Source organism: Pleurodeles waltl, chromosome 6 (assembly GCF_031143425.1).
Source record: "Pleurodeles waltl isolate 20211129_DDA chromosome 6, aPleWal1.hap1.20221129, whole genome shotgun sequence".
In the NCBI taxonomy this organism is placed as follows: Eukaryota; Metazoa; Chordata; class Amphibia; order Caudata; family Salamandridae; genus Pleurodeles; species Pleurodeles waltl.
Window position 1 is genome coordinate 1,540,487,616 of NC_090445.1, and position 17,984 is coordinate 1,540,505,599.

The following is a 17,984-nucleotide window of genomic DNA, read 5'->3' on the forward strand; positions in this document are numbered from 1 at the left end:
TAAAACACAGAAAACAAATTAAATTAATAAAAATGTACCTGACACCTAAAACGAGATTTTAATATTGTAGTTTTTCATTTACTGGCCTACAACTTATTTTGTTTTGTCCACAGACTACGTTTTTTAGTTATTTTGTTTTAATTTCCATGAAGTTTGAGGCTGGAGTTTCCTCATTTGTATTGAACCCTCTTGAGTTTGGCACCCCCTTACCCCATTGAACGACAAAAGACTGCCGCCATTTCTTCATATTGAGTGGTCCTCAATGGAACGTTGGAACATAGCACAGGTTAGTGAGTCTGGTCTAAGGTGTGTGATCACCTAACACACTAATAATACTAAACGTTTGCACAAAATAGGCACCTCCTTGAAATGTATTGCAGTCATCCATATAATTATTACGAAACATTATGGCTGACTCACAAAGCAGCAGATGGCACCATAATAAAATAATGTTTAGACATGATTTAAGTAAAATGCTTTAAAGCATTTTCAGGTTGTGCAGGCTGTTTTGTAAATGATTCTCTTTAATACTGTACGCTGCAGAAAAATGTCCTGCCTGAGCCCTAGTTGAACATTTTTGGAAACGCATAATAAAAAATAAATGTAATAAAGTAAACTCAAAAGACACTGATTCACATAAATTACAGTGTGTTTGAAACAACGAGCAGGCAATGAAAATCTTAAATCTAGTCACCGAATTATGTGGGAGACTCACAGCTTTTAGGCAAGAAAATAACCTTATTTCTACTTTGTTCTCTTTCAAAAATCCGCTTTAGGGCAGTCAATGGGAAAATTAAATGAGAGATGTACTTCAACAATGACAAACAGTGGATATGCTTGTTGCCAAGAGTAGGTGAGTTGTGAGTCTCAGCTCTCCATTTACTCACTGACCTTACATGGCATAATACTAGGATATTATTTTGGTGGCTGGATTTGTGTCTTTGCTCGGAGAAAAACCCTCTATGGTCATAGATACAACATTCCTCCTCAAGCACAGACTTGAGAAAAACATTCAGATGAAAGACAACCAACACGATGTGAACAAGCTTGAGTGCAAAACAAAAAATCAAATTACAGTACTTCTGAGAAGGCAAGATGGGGGCTCGGAATACTTAGATATCGCAATTTATATAGCAGAAGTGCCATTAGTCATTGGAAAATTGGATCCAGGTGACCCAAAAGCGTCAGCTAGAGAGACACTCCAAATCTGCTGTCTTGTTTCTCATATGTAAGATTTATTTTTTTCAAAATTGTTTTTATTTAGTTTTGCACAGATAACAAATAACAGCAAGATGTGTTACAGATTTCCCACCGTTATGTCATGTATATGCCCCTGTAGTGAACAGTGTCTATCCTAAGGAGTGATCGCTTTTTAAACATTACAAGTATGCATTGAGTTTGCTGTTAATCCAAAATTATCAAACAATAAACAAATCCCATGCAATCCCTTCCCTCTATGCAACCCCCCCCCCCCCAACTCCATTTCCACAATGAAAGAAAAGGATGAATAAATGCGAAAAAAGAAAAACACCAAGGAAGAACAAAGATACATTGATGTTGCACTACTTTTTTCTAATTATTAGGCAGTTACTAGTGGGAGTCCATAGTCCAAGTGTCATCCATCGAGGGTAGATATAAGCTTAGTTTGATGGGGGCCTGTTTTCATCTTTAGAATTGAAAGAGATGGAGCGCCCTCATACATGTGGGGCACAGCAATCCTCTCGAATGATAGGACACTAAAGAACCCCAAAGCGAATTCATAGTTTTTAAAATTGTCTAGAAAAATGCCCATCATTCTTTCCATTGTGAGAGCTTGACATAAGCGGATGTGCCACTATATCACTGCTGAACCCTCCTTTTTCTTCCACACTGCGGCCAGTGCCAGTTTGGCTGCACCTAGAGACATTACTGCTCTATTGTATCTAGTTTGGCATTTAAGGTTGTCATCTCATAGGACCAATAGTGCAAATCCTGGAGTTTCCGGGATTGGATATCCTAGTCTCTCTTTGATTTGGGCAAGTATCTGAGTCCAGAGTGGGTGGATCATTGGACATTCCCACCGTATGTGGCGAAAATCCCCTAAAAGCTCCTACGCTCTTGACATAGATCAGAAGTCTTGGGAAAATATTTTTTCAACTTGGTGGGAAACAGGTACCAGTCATAGAGTACTTTATAATGTGCCTCTCTCAGACCTATTAAGTTTTAATTTTTATAAATGTAGCAACATTGTGGCCTATTAACCCTTACACAAGAGAGATTATTGTATAATGGGCATCTCAAAATTAATTATTTTAAGGTACTTTCAGATGTGATGATCATGGAACAGGAGACACAGGAAGAAAAGTAATCACATAGGGTTACACAGTTTGGTTAAGTTTGGAAGACAGGGTAAATTATGACTTCACTGCTTAAACTGTGTGAGTGGAAGGAAATATTTTATTTCTCCTCAGCTTTTTTCTTCAGCAAGGCGTATTAGGCACTTTCATATGTGTCAGTTGAGACTACCAGTTGCACAAAACTGTCACTTTTAATAAGCACATCTCACTGCAGAGCTATGGTGTCTCATCTTAATGTCTAATAGGTTAAATACACTTTTAAAATTTTGGATAGACTTTATTATATGTACGTTATGTATGTTGTATGTTTTACATAGCAAATATTTTCATAGCTCGGCTTGGGCACGGGTGCTAAAATCTGAGCTAGATCCTTGGCTCGGTTCTCTGATAACTTGTTGGCTCTCACACCCCTATATTTTTAGGTCGAGTGTGCAAGTGCTCTGGCCTGTTGTAATCTATCTGTGGGCTTTTAACCACATCCACTGCAGGCCCATCACTATCACTCGTTCATGGGCTTACCTTTCAAAATCACTTGTTATCATTGGTAAATGCTTTACGTTTGTCCCTCCTTGAAGCAGTTTTGTACGACCCTGTTACATGGATAATTGCACGTTCACCAATACTTTTGACTGCGAGCGAACTTCTTTTTTCTTTTGCCTCTCTCCGTGCTCTTGGAGGCCGTGGAGCGTTGAATTGGCTTGCATATATCAACTGTTTTACTTTTCATTTTCAATTTATGTGGCAAGAAAAGTCCACCTAGGAATTTACAACGCTAATAGCTCTAACTCGAGCAAACGCGAGCCCCATTGCTTTGGAAATGCTTGTATATATACAGGCTCTTCCTGTTGACATATTGGCTTGCACACCTATATATTTTTTCTATGCAGGCTCTCCTTTTTAGGGTCGAGCCTGCGTCACATGAGCTCGCGCATGCGTATCGCTAGCAAGACGCTTTAGGTATTAGAAAAGAGCTTGGAGCCCGTCGACGTCACGTCAGTGTCTTTCATTGGCACGTTGGCTAGCCTGTTAGGTTCCGCTTCCTTTGATTAGTGGAAGGCACGCATACGTCATGCCTTTTCCGGTGGTTAGCCCTCCTCAAGTGCAGCGACCAAGTACAGAAAACATGCGAGGCTCGCTGTTTCCCGTCAGGTTTGTGGACTACTTTTTCTCTATTTTTGCAGCGCGATCTTGCTGGGCAGAAGTCGAGTGCTTTGCATACTATAGACCTTGTTACACAGTTAATTGCACTTTTGCCGGTTACGTTCATAATTGCACTTTTCCGATAGGTATTATTACATGTGAACTGTAGCAGCGCGATCGCGCTGTTTTTTTCTTTTAATGCAAGAAAAATCCGGTTGGGAGTTTATAACTGGGAATAGCTGTAACTCCGACAAATGCGAGACCCTAGTGCATTGCAAATGCTTGTTTAACTTGTTGGCTCGCACATCTCTATATTTTTTTCTATACCAGACCTGCGGGCGTGCCTCCTTCTAAACTGCTCGCTATGCCACTAACACTGGTCTCCATGGTAACTCATCTTTGACATTCGTCTTGCAGTTGTCCCAAGAGGTCTGCGGATTTTTTTTAAATTATTACTACTCTTTCTCTTTCTCTGGCCGGGCGGTGGCCGTTCCAGGTTTAACTGGTCCTCTTTCTCTGCTCATGGAGGAGGCGCGATCACGTTGTCTATCCGCTATTTGAGCACGTGACAAAAACGGAGGAGGTAGGGCTAAACTGTCGAGCCGCTATTTGAGCACGTGACCTGGTGGGCGTGGTATCGCCTTTGAATGACAGTTACAGAGGGTCGCGCGCCCCCCTCCTATGCGCACAACTCGAGTGGAGCTAGACCGGCGGCGTCAGCAGCGGCGACTAGACTGAGGCTGAGCGGGGCCAGAACCGCCTGCCATGGAGCCCACTCGTGGTCGGGCCTGAGGACTCTGAAGAGGAGGTGAGGTTCGCTGGGAAGGAGGGCGTTCAGTTGTACAGGACATTTTTTTTTTTTTTTTGCGCCGCGCCTGTGATACCCCATCAGGAGACGGGTCGGGAATGTAAGTAGGAGAAAGGGGCGGAGAGAGGCGTTTAGCCTCGCCACCTCCAAGACTCACTCCCGTGGCCCGGCATCACGAATCTGGTGCCCCGGGCCAAGGCGACCTAGCTTGGAGGTAAAGGAAAGCGGACTCCTCGGGGCGGTCGGCAACGGGAAGAAAGATGGAACGGGAAGAAAGATGGAACGGGGTGGGGGGACACAGTCATTTCAGGGTGGTTTGGCAAATGGCAGGCCTTGAGACTGGAAGGCTGGAGCTGCAAAAGAGCGGTGGGTGGGAGGAGGTAACAATGGCTAAAGAGTACAATGGAGGGGTACTCCTGGGAATAGGATTAATGTGGACGGACAGGAGAAAATGGTAGATGCCCTACGGGCTGAAAGGTGAGAGCCACCGGGGGTGGCGGGAGACAGGAGACGTTGAGGATGAAGGGAACTGGTGCATTGAGAAGTAGCTCTAGAGACGAAATAAATGCACTCTTAAACCGCTTGTGTAGCGCTTCTGGTGCTCAAAGGTTCCCTCGAGACGCTGGGTATGACCAGATTGTTGAAGCCGGACAGGACATAGACATGGACGTAGGACTAAAATTTGGCTGCGATTATTGTCTCTGTAACACAATAACAAAACCCACTGGCTTGGAAGGGCTTCCAATGACATATGGATAAGGTTACCAGATGAGTTAAGAACATAATGCGCCGGTTCTTGGCATTTCACTTAGAAACCATTTATAATCTACTAGTTAATCCAATTGGTTTTACGTATGAGCAAAACTAGTTTAGCTGTTACATTTGCAATAATTACCCCGCAAAACAAGTATTAACATATCATGTCGTCTACATAGGCTAGCAAAACTGTTCCGGCATGCAAATGCGGGACGGTGTCAAATTTCAAAAGTAGGCTTCTCTGTATTGGCCTGGAATAGCCTTGGTAAAACTTTGGAGTCATGACAGATGCCACTGTAGAAACAAGTTTATTGTGGCTCTGTTCAGCACTCGGCGTTGGTCTGATGAATGCTGCAGTAGCACACATTTTGAGTCACTTTGGAGAGGAGCACATTTTTTATTTGTAAAACGCAAATAGAGGGGTTAGTGGTGGGAAGGTGAGCGTGCGAATAGTGCCAAGCGGCCCTGACCCTCTCCTACCCGGAAAGTGTATTTTATTTATGACGATGTGACTGGCAGAAAGCCCAAAAATACTGACTATTTTTACAACCTCTCGGTGTCTGGTCACCCTACGTTGATGTTAGGAGGATCTGGTTCGTTGAGGGAAGGGTCGAGGCAAGATAAAAGAATCGGGCAAGCAGAAAGGAAAAAGCGTTGTAGATTTCTCTCGTTTCCTAAGAATAGTATGTTGGCGGGCTTATCGGTACTGCATTGTGAGTAGAAGCTCTCGAGTGTCTGGTTAGTCGATAAGGCAGGTATGCTGTACAAAGAGGCGGGTGGTTTTCTTTTTGATAAAAAAAGTGTTCTTTTCATCGGTTGTGGCTCCAGAGGAATAAGTGCCCTCTTCCTCCCTAACACGAGAGCCCCAGTAATCTGTGCAGGAGTTCATTTGGTTCTCAGAATTGGCACTATCGAGCTATCCGGGGGCTCAAAAGATGATAGCCAGAATTGTTCTAGGTCTTTGCAAGTATGACCATATATCAGACGGCCTTTGCTCACTTCACTGGCTCCTCGTCCTGAGGCATTTACTTTAGGCCCTTCTACCTAGTCACTGAGCTGTTCATGAGGTAAGCCTCAGTCTTCTCCTGAACCTTTAGCAATGTCACCCATTGTCCTCTCCTGTGGTCCAGGTTCTGCTTGCTGCTTCAGAATTCTCTTATCTATAGGACTGGGAATTGTTTGGTTGACCCACAGACAGCTTTAGCTCTTTGTTTTTTTTTTTTTGTTTTTTTTTTTTTTCCTCAGGCTTCGTGTTTTACAAGGTTTGCTTTCTCTCCTTTGTCTTCCCCATCCGTTGGTCTGTCATCCAGTTTTCGACGGCCCATCATAGCATACAGTCGTGGGCATGAGACTGACCCATTGGAGCCATTGACTTAACCCTGGTAGTGCGAACATTTCATACTTGCGCATTCACTGTTTCAGTGTAAGTAACTTCGTCATTCGGTTAACCTTTTAACGTTGTGCAGGTGTGATGCACTTGTGACTTGTTGAGCACAGGCACACAACTTCATGTTCTGGAGTGGAAAGTGATTGTGAGCGGACAGGTTACAAATGTGGTTGGGACAGGTAAGTAGGTGTTGACAGGTTCCACATGTGCAGCAAATGGAGGATTGAATTTATGGACAGTGTGCAGCTCTTCCTTTCTGTTAAGAAAAGTAAGTAGAGCGTTTTGGCAATTTCCTGGTCACTCTGCTCGTGTGTGTGGATTCTACACGATGAGCATTTAAGATGTAAAGTGCATTGCTCAGGCCGCCACCTTTCTGTATTTCTGTTGTAAAACTTCAACATAACTTGCAGAAGGAAAGTAAATTTAACGTTATGAGGTGCAATTATATTCATTTATAGTTCTAAACGGATCTACTTTCTATCCTGTATTGAATCCTTGTAACCCTTTTAGGTCTTATTTTGCTGGAGCTTCTATTTTATTTTTTAAAGTTTTATCATGCCTCCTTAGAGGGAGGTATGTCATCTCGGTTTAGTAACTCGAGGAAATGGTAGTCCATAAGAATAGAATTGCAGTAGTGTTGGGGGGCCTTAACTCGGATTTGCCTAAGTGCATGTAGATTTATATTCTAATTTCTGACTGTACTACCATTCCACCATCTCCTAAGTGTAGCACCAAGGTGAGAGCCCATCTTTTCCTTTTGTGTACTAAAGTTTCTTTATGATGAAACTTTATTTCTGGTTATAATGGCACCCGGTCTCTATTTTCATGGAGGTAGACTTTTATTCTGGCTATACTGTCTGCATGATGGCAAGGTGTTACTTCTAAACGCAGTTTCCTCAGGGCTTGCAAATACTCTGCTCATTAGTGTGATTGTCACAACTGTGCATATTAGCTGTAATTCCCTATAATATCATTACAAACTAGGTTCTCTTGACCATAGTGTTCCTGCAATGTCATTGTTAAGTAGCACTTCTGTCTGAACCTGTCACGTCAGACCCGTTTTGCAGTTATCCTGTTCAGGTCCTCAGGGTTTTTCATGTTGTTCATGTGATTGTGATGGGTTAAATCCTTGGGCACGTTAATTTAGGGGATAAATATTGCCAATTGTCGTGCAGTCCTGTCTCTTGGTTCCAGAGTGATGAGTAAGCATTACTATTTGGATTGTCCTGGCAAAATGTCAGTACTATTAGCTGAAAGGATTATAGTGATTACTAGTTTTAAATTAATCTTTCAGACAGTAGTGGAGAGTTCAGTTAAGGTGGCAGTGGGCTTTATGATCTCCAAGTCTTATGTTCTACCAAGGATTCTATGTAGTCCACCTCCTCATTCTGTACTGGGAATTTATTAGTACCATGCTGGATAAGTTATCAGTTGATTTGGATCTTTTCAGGGTCCAGAGTGTAGGGTTGTGGCCATCACTGTAGACTGAAATTTCAAAACTCCTTCAGATGCAGGTGGTGTTGGAGCTGTCTTGGTGCTCTGCCGTGCATGGCCTCTGGGTGCCCCGAACGTTGTCCTGAGACCCATTTGATTGGCTGCCCCTGGTTTCCTCTGCTTCCTTCTGGATATTTTCCTCTATATATCCAGTCACAAAGGCAGATGAACCCATTAATTGGCTGTAGTTGTCTTTTTCTTGTGCAGCCTTGTACCTTGGTGTCATGTCGCCTGTGTAGTGGTTGCAGGATATATGGGCTTGTACACTGATAATGTGTTTCTGCAGGTTTGACTTTGGAGTTCTGATTAGAGGGTTATGAATGTTTAGTTAATTTACTCATTTCCTGCAGCAGGCCCACAGCTTGTGGTGCTTGTGGTTCAGTTTGATTTCTCTAGATTTTTAGGTGTCTTAAGGTTCTACCACTATAATTTTGGGAATGGGTGTATGCATTCCCCCTTTTTTTTTTTGGCCTCTCCCAGGGGTTGCTAGGTCCAGGCCATGATCCTCACCCGTGCTCACAAATCACTGCACAACGCTGGACCAGAATACCTCAACAGACGACTCTCCTTCTACACCCTGACCCGGCATCTCCGCTCCGCCGCCTTAGCAACCATCCCACGCATCCGCAGAACTACAACCGGCAGTAGATCATTCTCGCACCTCGCCGCCAAAACGTGAAACACTCTTCCCATCCGCATGCACCAGACCAAAGACCTCCTTTCCTTCAGGAAACTTCTTAAGACCTGGCTGTTCGAGCAGTAACAGCACCTCCATTGCCCCTCCTCAGCACCTTGAGACCCTCACAGGTGAGTAGTGTTCTTTCCTGATTGATTGTAGGCTTTTATTCACTGTTTTCTTTGCCCCTTTTTATGCCTCTAGCAGGTGATGATGTTCTGTGTTTAGCATTGCGGGTTGCCTCCCCGTTCTCCTGGCCTGTGTTTCTTGAACGGCAGTATCCCCTTGGTCACTGAAGAGATCCCAGTTGTGCCTGAGGCCGATTGCCAGTCCTCTGTGAGCTAGGCATTATATTTTACATATAGTCGTATGCTTAAATCATTCCCTGCCATCATGCTGGGGATTCCTGATACATTTTAATAGCAGTAAACCGTGTTAAAATAGCCATTGGTCTGAAGAGCATTGTTTGTTTAGTAGCACATCCACTTCAATTGAATCAACCTGAACTTTAGCCAATGAGGTGGAAGTGTTGGCTCTTACTCCCCCGAGAGGCCTTCATAGATCAGATTTCTACCACATGTTGTGAATCTGAAAGTCTGTCAGAGTTCAGCCCCAACCTTCCGATGAGCTCAAAATTGTTACTATTCTGGTCTGCCATGGAGTTCAACCAACCTTATCTTTAGCTTCCACAGAACTGTGAGTTGTTAAAGAAATGTGCTTTTTTTTTTTTTTTTTTTTTTTTTTTTTTTTTACTACACAATGTGAATCTTTTAACTCGGTTAACTGTCATTAGTACTGACAGAAGTGAGCTCTCCAACACCTGTTGCCCCTGTGGGTAGACAAAGAATTACTGTCTTCCATTTACAGTGTATTTATGCTGTTGAGGTGTCATTATGTGACATTTATGAAACATTTTCTTTTAAGGCTCTAATGGGTAGATGGAGGAGGTTGGCATTTCTGATTAATGAAAGTAATGGCCCTCTTTCGTGGAATATTCAGTGAATTGCCAAGCACGTAAAGAAGCCAATACAAAAAAGAAAACTTGAATTGTTTGGCACAGTGCTTGCATCTAACTCTTCACAAACTAACCCTGGAGTAGGCAAGCTTTCCGGAGGAGAAGATTCTCAGTCTGTGCACATGCACCTCCAAGTAACTACTATCTTAAGTGAGAGTGTTTGTGTCTGTGGTAAAAACGGAGGTGTTCTTCCACGTCAAATATTGTCTTGACAGATACTTCAATACTTGTTTGGTCTGGCCAAGAGCGACTTCACACATTTTTCTGTTAGTCCATCTGGCTGCATGATGTTCTCCTGAAGAACCGTAAGGCAATTTATAAAGGGACTTTTCAGGGTATTTCCACCTGTGATGCCCTCCAGTCAATTCCTTGGGAGTAATATACTATCCTCAGATAGTTTATGCGACTTTTTTTTTCTTTTTTTTTTTCTCCCACCCCCACCCCCCCAAAAACAATAACACAACTCAGTTAATTAAGTGAATTAATTGAGGGGGGGGGGGGTGGGGACTCTTCTTTTTCCTGACATCCACAAGGAGACTAAAGGCAATGCAATTATTCAGTCAAAGTACTTTTTTCCCCAGTTCACAAGGGACAAAGCAATTCTGAGAACAAATCCTAAATTCCTACCTAAGGTTCCTGCTGACTTTCACAAGAATGAACCAATCATTCTAAATTTACTTCCTCCCCGGATCCAACCGCTTCAGCAAAATATTACATTCCATGGACTACATAGGTACCTCTAGGTTCTACATTAACAAGACAAACAATCAACCTTGAGGCAAGATATTTGTGTCTTTTGGACCGCCAGTAAGCGGTTGCCCCCTGTCCATAGCACGCTGATTCCCGGGCTGCATCGCTTTCTGCCACAGTAAGGCTAGGCGCTACTCCAGGACAAACTGAGGGTGCATGGCAATAAAAACTGCTTTTTGCACTGGTGTGTTGCATAAAATCTGCCATGCGGCAATCTGGAGGAACAGGCACATGTTCACAAAGCACTACTCCCCTTAAGTGGATGCAGGAGTGGGACAGGCAGTCCTCAGAAGCGTGTTTTATTGAACGTGAGCCCCCCCCTTTTAAAAAAAAAAAAAAAAAAAAAAAAATCTGCAGATTGTGGCACATCTATAATTAAGCAAACATTACAGCGGCTGCACAGTCACATAATTCCAGTGACCCCGGATATACTCCAGTGAATCCATGCCGAATTCAGAATGATTTAATTTCCAGAAATGTATAGGCATAAATGTATGGGTTCACCCGTTTCGACCTCTACCTCCAAGTAGGTAGACACACAAATGGGAAATGCATTTCCCTGCACAAATTAGGGGTTAATGGCAGGTATCCTTGTGCTTTGGGTAACTGGGATAATTCCTTTCTCTGTCATATGCAGCATGTGTGGGATTTACCTTTACACTTATACTTCTTCTTTTATACTTTGTATTTCCTGTATTGTAACATTCTTATTAAATGGCTGTACTGCTGTATTTAGCTCCTGGATGTTAAACTTGTTCATTGTTTGGCTGTGCCTTTTACCTTTCGCTAAAGTTGAAGTGTGTAATTATATCCAAGCATAGTCCAATTATAATCAATAAAGAGTCTTTCATCTTTAAGCAAATCACTTTTTATCGTTGGTTTGCTTAGTTTCTGCTCTTTTGGTTGCTCATGGATTGGACATTGGTTGGAATTACAGTTGCTTTTCCTGTAGTATGTTCCATGATGTTATACTTATGGTAATCATTGGAGTGTGATGGGGCAAGCTGCCCTGTTGCCTTAATGTACGTAATCAAATGTAAAGCTAAACTTTAACGCTCCATGATTTTTATCACTGTTAACTCTGTTTCCATGTTTTAAGTGATAAAAGGATGAAATGTATTGATATTTGGACCAGCTCTGCAACAGTCAGTGTAATAAGCATGTTAAGTTGGCCAGAATCATGGTCATAAGTGCAATAAGGAAATATTAATAACATACAATTATCACGTAAATCTAATAAAAACTTTTATCAGAAATAATCTTTTGACATTAGACACTAATGCTCAGAGTATCCCCTAGAGGCCACCTCAATGAAAAATAGCATTTGTAAGAAACATGGTCCTGTAACCATATAGTTAGCCCCTAGAAGACATACCCACAGGAAAATAAAATGTCAATGTAATGCACTGTAACCATATACTTAGCCCCTAGAAGCCATAACACATTAAACATTTTTAGGGCTAGCAGGCCTACTACAATGAGATTACAAACAAGGCGTTTAAAACACAAACTACTCCCAGGTGTAACTCAGAAGTTACAACCATGAGAGTGCTTAAAAATATACTAAATGGTGGGAGGGGTTATTATTTTGGGGTTCCCACTGAACTAGTGTGGGGACCCGTAGACGATAGGCAGAGCACATTGTGGTGAACATTTTGAACGCGGTCCCATTGTTCTCAGACCTCCACAGTCTGGGTTATGAACAAAAATGTTTTGTCAAAGTAAGGCCCTACAAAGCATTATGGGGCACGTTTCCGTGCCGCGAATATTGTACTAAGTTGATATGACAATAATGCTTAGAAAAGCCCCTAGAGGACACCACACTGGGGAAAAAAAACATTTGTGTGAAACATGGTCATGTAACCTTATGGTTAACCCCTAGAGGACATAGCCACATGAAAAGAAAATATCAGAAAGTAATGCAGTGTAACTATATATTTAGCCCCATGAGGGTGTAGTGCCTTACACACACTTATGAGCTAACAGGCCTACTGCAGTGATATTGCAAACAAGAACCATAAAACACAAAATTCTCTGAGCTGTAAAGCAAAAGTTCCAGCCATGAGAGCTTAAACCAGGACTCGGAAAATAATAAAAATACTAGACCTGAAAGTCGAGTAACTTGAATAATCTACTCGACCTAACTGTAATGTACTTCACCCATAAATGGGCCTCAAATTGTGTGATTATAGGCAAATATTTTAGTTTGCGGAGTTGCCTTTTTCATCATTCTCACATACAGGTGCACCTTCAAATATGTGAGCTTACCATTTCTGCTGTACAAAAAAAAACCTCTTGTTTGGTTAAATAGACCAAATGTTTGCTTCATGTATGATAAGAATCTAGCCCACATTTAGGGGACATAAGATCCATGACTTGATTATTAGTTTTCTAATATCATTGCCATCAGGGCAGGAGTGTTTCTCAGTTTAAATTTAAACACACTTTTGATAAAAATATATTACTAATGCATGATGTGGCAGCACTCTGTCATTTACAGACAGTACATTTACAAGAAATGTCAAAAAATCATTCCACTAACTTGCAGCTTTACTGATAAAAACTATAGTGTATTAACAATAATCTGAAAATTGGGTGTCAAACATTTATTATTTGCAAATCACCAAGAAAAGTGTTGCGATTTGTTTTCGTCCTTTAAAAAAAAAAAAAATCACACGTACAAAATTGGCTTTCTTAACTACTGAAAAATATATATATTTTGAAATGTTTGCACGCACAACATTTAAATAACTCTTTGTACAGCGGGTCAGAGAAGTCACCTTACAAAATGCTGGAACTCTGCAGTCCGAAGGAAAAATTGTAAGACAGACTGACTCTTGACCTCTGTGAGCACAGGGCTGATGTGACAAGATCACATGATTTAAAGGCATCTTTGTTTCTCCTGCACTTTCTTACTGAACAGAACACCTGTTCTTCGTCAGCTCCCAGAAGGGGCGAATAGGCCCTTAAAAAAAAAAAATATATATATATATATATCTCGCCATAGCGAGTGGGCAAGTAGAATTTTTGTGGCCTGTTAAACAGACACTGAATGGTAGGCGGGGTTAACCTAGTGTGGGGACCCAGAGATAATGTAGACAGAAGTTGTCATGAATGTTTTGATAGTGGTCCCATTGTCATAGGACCACCACAGCCTGAGTTATGAGCAAAAAAAATAATCTAAAAGTAATGGCTTGCAAAGCATTATGGGGCGAGTTTCCAGAGTGCAATGAATATTGTAGTATCTGCTCTTCTGCTTTGTCTGAAGAGCAGCGTAAAGGATTTCTGTGTTTTTATTATTTTTTATGTATAGCATTTATCAATTATAAGTGTTTTTGTGAAAGCTATGGAGTGTGAAGCGGAGAGCCAAAAGAAATTACTCTGATTAGGTAACAGTGTGAACAATGTGACTAGCACTTCATTGCTGTAGATGGAGTTTGCAGTGTTCTGAGCTGTGTGCAACATGGCGCACGAAAGGAAGAGACAAAAGAAAAAAAATAGTCTGCCCATAGTAAATTATATCTGCAGTTGTGCAATAATCAGTCTACAAGGCGATAGCAAAACAGTCAAGAGGCGAATGAAAAGCAATGACATCAAGGGATTTTTGAAAGGCAAGCCCACAAACGAGTGAAGTGATGTATGAGTTGTTAAAAGCCCACAGAATACTTACAACAGGTCAAAGCGCTTGCATGCTCGACCTAAAGTCTGGCTGGGTGTGTTATGCAGTTTTGAAGATGTTTTGTCTTAAAAGACATGCAGCTGCTTCTTTAAATAATCTTGTAACAACAGATGGATATGGTTCTGAATACATTGACTTTATCCTATGCTATACACTTCTGGTGCCATGTTATACTTTATTTACCAGTTTGATAGTAAGTACTTGTGCTAAAGTGCTGGATCTTGTGAGTTAGAGGTGTGATATATTTCCTTGGCAAGGAAATTATGCTATCTGGTTTCATGTTTTTTTAGGGTCGAGCGCAAAAGCACACTAGCCTGCTGTAATCTCTGTGGACTCTTAACCACGCCCACCCATCAGTTTCGTTGGTTTGTGGGCTTGCCTTTTAAAAATCGATTGGTTTTATTTGTGAAAGGCATGCATACATCTTGCCTTTTCCAGTGTTCAGCTCTCCCCGAGAGCACAGGCCAACTACTGAAAACAAACGAGGCTCCATGTTTTCTGGACTACTTTTTTCTTTTTATTTCCTACGCCGCGCAGTCTTGCTGTACATTTGCTGATAAGTTTGACTACGAGCGAACTTCTGTTTCATATTGTGTGCTCCTTCACACTCATGGCATGGCACTTTAAATCGGCTTGGTTATGTAAAACTGTTACTTTTCATTTTATGTGGCAATAAGTCTGGTTAGCACTTCACAATGCTAATAGCTCTAAGTCAAGCAAATGCAAGACTCATTGCATTGCAAATGCTTGTTTCTTTACTAGTTGACTTGACCATCTGAGTCTGTGGTAATTCAGCAGTGCCCCAAAGTAGGATCAATACTGGCACATTGCATATCATCTAAACTCGAGAGAGCATTGTGTAGCAGTCTAAGCCTTTTCAGATTCTACTTTTCCTGGCTTAAGACTCTAGGAACCTGTAAACCATGAGGGCCTTGAACCCAGTTCACTATATAGGCCAAACAACATTGACCTCCATATAGAGCGTTTCAAACCCAAGGGAAGTGAATCAAACATTACCTTTTATTTGACCCTTACATTTCTTTACACTAAGAGCTGTTTAAGCCCATGAGTGGCACGTAGGATCTAACCTCCCGCCAGGTCTTATGGCTGTGTCTAGTTGGCTGTAAATTCCTCAGCCCTGCTTCTCCATTAACCAGTGTTTCTTGTAACTCATCCTGCCCATACTAGTCCTTTGGTACTAAGAAGCAGCATCTTTGACTTGGATGAGACATCGGTTTGTTGTAGGAGACTAGTTTTCTTTGCACTCCAAGCTGTAGTTACTAGGCTTGGTGCACTACCATGTTGGATCTAAGAGGTGTATTGTAATAACTAATGACCTTGGCACCACCAGGCAAGGGTCCTGTAGGGCACTGCGTTCGTGATGGTGCAAGCACAGTGTACTTGCTGCCAACCCATCCGGTTATCACTATGCCGTCCTTAAAAAGTAGAGCCCTCTTTGTCTCTCCCACTTAAGTCTTTATTCGGTGGTTTGCCACTCTGCCCTTCCCAATCATTTCTAGATTCAGACATTGCTGCTGTACAGCAGCTCTGTTACTGCTGTACGGGAATGGAGAAGTGCCTTCTATTCCCCAGACATCTCTTGTGGCTAGCTGTAACCTTCATCTCTGCGCTGCTCGTGTCCTTTCTCTTAATGGCCCACAGCCCTAAATTGCTCTAAGCTCCTCTATTTATAGCTGGTTTTGTATGCTGAGGGAGGTTTTTTTGCTCTCCAGTGAGTGGTGGTGAAACGTATGTCTGCCATTGGAAAAGGGATGTGATGCTTGCAGTTCATTAGAGTTAAAAATATCGCCACGAAATCCAATCACAAGTGTTTAAGCGCACACGTGTCCTTGAAGCTTGTATGCCAGGAACATGTTGATCAAGAATGATTGGGGGAGGGGGCGTTCGATGCTATGTCATGTCCTGGTTTGGATTACCTGTGATGAAGTGAAAATTATAAAGGGGTGGTGGTTAATAAAATGGCAGGCAAGATGGGGCTTTCCTTTTAATTTGGTGCTTACTTTGTCTTCTAATTTGGTATTTACTTAGTCTTCTTTAAAAGCTCGTGTAAAACAAGGGTTTATTGATAATGCTCATAAGAATTTGAAGTTATCTAGTTTACTGTTTAAGGGCTGTATTCACCGAAACTCTCTAATGTGCTACATTCACTTACGTTTTGACTTTTTTTTTTTTTTTTTTTTAATATAAAGCTTTCATCCGAGAATAACTTAGTTCTTATTAGATTTCTTTTAAGTAGGGGTTTCAGAGCATTCGTTTTCAGACATACGACGACGAAAGACCTGAATTAGTTGCACTGGCATCTAAACATCTAGCCTGAGTGTATTACACAGAAGTAATAAGTATTTAACGCACTGGGCTTTAAGTTCTGGTTTAGCAGGTTTTGGTGCAAAACGTCCGGAAAAAGGTACATAAAATAAGATGCATTGGCCGCAAAGCTGTGTTTTACTAATCCCTCCCCCCCCCAAAAAAAAATACTGCTATGGGTTGCTTACGTTTTCATCTAAGCGGGCCTGGCACGGTATTTCCGACTGCCCTGTATCTTATGGAGCAAAACAAGACTGATTGCATAAGGCTGGTTTATATCTAGAGTGGAGTGGTGGGCAAAACATGGACTGGATTGTAGCAATGGGTGATAACCAGCGGCAGAGATTGATTCAAGCATTTCGTCCATCACTTTGATTTCTACCTCTGTGCAGACTGAACAAAGCAAATTAGTTTGAAGTGAAGCCGTCCATGAATAAGATACCTTTGTTAGCCTTCAAATTCTGACAGATAACGCCAACTCAAAGCTGTGCTGAGTGACCGTTATAAACTCTGCACTGATTAAGTGCAACATTGTGTGTTGGAAAGACAAAAATGTAAGTGGCCCAACTGTAAAAGCCAGAGTTTCGTGGTTCTGTGCCCTCGGGAAGTGGGGCACAGTCGTTGCTACTTTCCTTTGAAAGTCAGAATTCAGTTAGAAATTGAGCATTATTTTTAAAAATCCTATTTGGCAAAGATTCAATATTTGTGACTGAAAAAATCTAGATCCCTTTTCAAAGGGCATTTCAGACGTTTCTGCTGGCCCAGTGTTCCTTTTAAGTTGTGCTCTATTTGGTTGCGTCTTTGGTGTTTAAAAACCTATCAACTTGCTGGGTGCTAAATGGGAGAACAATTCTCGCCCTCATTAGTTCGTTCTCTCCCTCTCCCCCTCTCCCTCTCTCTCGCAATGTTTTGTTGTATTGCAGTACTAGCCCCCTCCTTGCTTTTCTATTCCTAATTTGAAGTTGTACAGGCTTGAGAGATGCGTATAGAAGCTTTTTGAGATCCTCTACTCTATTTGGTTATTTCTCTACATCGGTACCCACAGTCCTGCTAGTCGTTACTTCGTCAAACTTTACATTACATTAGGGGTATTAAATCCAAGTGAACATACAGGGAGTACCTTTATATCATGTTTTTTTTAAATATCGTAGGTGCCTTTACTAAACATAAGCTTTAGTGTTATTTCTAGCTTTGAAGAACCGCTTTTTGCTTGTCATCCCAATAGGCGCTGAATGCAAAACTTTATTCTACATGCTAACATAGCATTAAATGCGCCAAAACCCACTTTCCACACAGTCGTTTCTTTTTTTTTTTTTTTTAATAGCTCTGTACATATTCTCCAGGATTCTGGAAGTAGTATGTCTGAGTGACGATACACCCAATACTAGTGGATGAGTATTCTATTTGTGATTTTTGTTGTAGTAATGACATGTCTATGTAAGGTGAGCTTCCCTTTTTTGTCTGGCTGGACAGCGCTGCTGTCTAGATGACATTTTAACCAATTTTGTATAATATGCATAGTGAAATTTGGCTTGGCTCCACCCACTCCTCTCGTGCCATCAGCAGGTAATGTATCGTTCTACCTTCCAGGAAGAAATTCATTATAATGCATAAGGAC

General features: G+C 41.7%; 1 protein-coding gene across 1 annotated transcript in view; it reads left to right on the forward strand.

The window, feature by feature from the left end:
- The first annotated feature begins 4,073 nt into the window (after positions 1 to 4,073).
- The window catches only part of SPSB1 (splA/ryanodine receptor domain and SOCS box containing 1), an 81,818-nt gene continuing 67,907 nt past the window's right edge, over positions 4,074 to 17,984 (forward strand). Inside the window, exon 1 of the mRNA XM_069241161.1 lies at positions 4,074 to 4,284. The gene's annotated coding sequence lies outside the window, so the exon portion shown is untranslated. The remainder of the gene's footprint in view (positions 4,285 to 17,984) is intronic.